General features: G+C 39.1%; 1 pseudogene; it reads right to left on the bottom strand.

Moving 5' to 3' along the window:
* Positions 1-373: 373 nt before the first annotated feature.
* LOC139034217 (olfactory receptor 5M8-like) lies at positions 374-1,312 on the bottom strand (annotated as a pseudogene).
* Between the last annotated feature and the right edge of the window lie 815 nt (positions 1,313-2,127).

The following is a 2,127-nucleotide window of genomic DNA, read 5'->3' as shown; positions in this document are numbered from 1 at the left end:
TACATTTTATAACAAATCACCCCATTAAGAGACAGTCTAAAACAATGACCATTTCCTTCCAAAAATAAAATACTATCCCAGCATTAATATTTTTTTATCCTCCAAGATATAAATTAGCTTTTTGACCGGCATTGATTCCTCAGTGTGTAAGTTCTTAATTTTGGGTCCGGGCAAGCAAAGACTCCTTGGAGAATTCAAAATTCCTGTTTATTGACATGGATGCTCAAATACATTTTAGTAAGATTTTCTCCATGGAAATTTCTCCCATCTCTTTAAGAAAAGGATATGTATTTGGACAAATTACTGAACGAAGCCATAGGAAGAAGTTATTGTCTATAGAAAAGAAAAATTCTTAAGAACAGTAGCATTGAATTTATCTATTAATAGAAAGCAGTTTCCTGCTGAACAATTCTTTGATCAAAGCTTCTTTCACATCCTTGTTCCTCAGGTTGTAGATGACAAGATTCAACATGGGATCACTGTGGTGTACAATACAGCCACCATTTTCCCTTGCTGCAGACTCTTCTGAAGGGGGTCTAAGATACATGACGAAAAGAGTTGTATAGAAGACAGTGACAGCTGTCAGATGGGAGGCCCAGGTAGAGAAGCTTTGTGCTTACCTTCTGTGGAACGAATCCTCAACATGGCAGGAAAAATGCAGATGTAAGAAATGAGGATGATGAAGAGAGATCAAGTGAAGTTAAAACCAGCTGCAACAAACATGGACAATTCTTTTACTTAGGTGTCAGAACAAACTAGCCTAATCAGTTGTGGGTCAGCACAGTAGAAGTGATTAATTTAATTGCAAACAGAGAAGGCTAGGTTGTAGGTCCACAAGGTTTCCATCAAGCCAGTGAGTGCTCCATATACATAAGGGACCATGATGAGGGATGTGCACACATACACAGACTTAGATATTCTGCTGCCATAAAGCAGGGGGTTGCAAATGGCCATGTACTGATCAAAGGCCATGACAGCCAAGATGTAGATCTCTACATGGAGCAAGGCAATAAAAAAGTAGCACTGAACCATGCAAGCTGTATAAGAAATGGTTTTCCTCTCTGATAAGAAAATTCCCAACATCTTTGGAGTCACAACGGAAGAGAAACACAGAAGATAAGTTGCTCAGGAAAAAGTACATGGGGGGGTGAAGGCGGGCATTGACCCTGATGAGGACAATTATTCCAAGATTTCTTGCCACTGCGACCATATAAATGGTGAAAAACAGCACAAAGAAGAGAATCTGCAATTCCTGGATACTGGATAGTCCAAGGAGAATTAACTCAGTCACTAATGTGAAGTTTCTTGTCATAATTTCCTTTGTGAGATATTGACCTTTACATTTATATTGGATTACAATAAAGTGGAAAAACTGAGGGTGGGATGATCTGAGAGAACAGCATTGAAACAAGTATACTATCAAGGGTGAAACAAATCACCAGCCCAGGTTGGGTGCATGTGACAAGTGCTCAGGGCTGGTGCAATGGGAAGACCCAGAGGGATGGGATGGGGAGGGAGGCAGGAGGGGGGATCGGGATGGGGAACAAATGTAAATCCATGGCTGATTCATGTCAATGTATGGCAAAACCCACTACAATATTGTAAAGTAATTAGCCTCCAACTAATAAAAATAAATGGAAAAATTTAAAAAAAAAAAAGATACATAATTATATTCTGGCAGTTGACCAGCTTTTAAATTCTCCATCCATTTATCTTCCATTAGGTTATTTTATAGAGGATGTCCCCCTGTATGGAGTTGGCAGTGATAAAAATTCTCAGTTCCTGGTCTCACTTCTGGTTTCACTGTGAAATCTGAGGGCCAAGATTCTGTGTTCAAAGAATATGCATAAATCAAATGTTCATCCCTGGATATCTTACATGAATCCATTAGTGATTTAAGGTGGTCGCCTTAATGCAACATACATTTCCATTAAATAGATTGCAGTGCACTTTAAAGACCAGACTGATCCTGCATAGGAAGACTGACTCTATTAAGTCTGAGCTGACAGGTCTCCAGACTCCTTGGGTTTTTTTCTTTATGCCTGGCATTCTGGTTGCACATTAATCACAACACCACATATGTTTCCAAAACAGTTTATTTTTGCTTGAGAAAGCTAGAGTTGACTT

The sequence above is a fragment of the Odocoileus virginianus genome, unplaced genomic scaffold (assembly GCF_023699985.2).
Source record: "Odocoileus virginianus isolate 20LAN1187 ecotype Illinois unplaced genomic scaffold, Ovbor_1.2 Unplaced_Contig_48, whole genome shotgun sequence".
NCBI lineage: Eukaryota > Metazoa > Chordata > Mammalia > Artiodactyla > Cervidae > Odocoileus > Odocoileus virginianus.
This window is presented reverse-complemented; position numbering and strand designations above follow the sequence as displayed.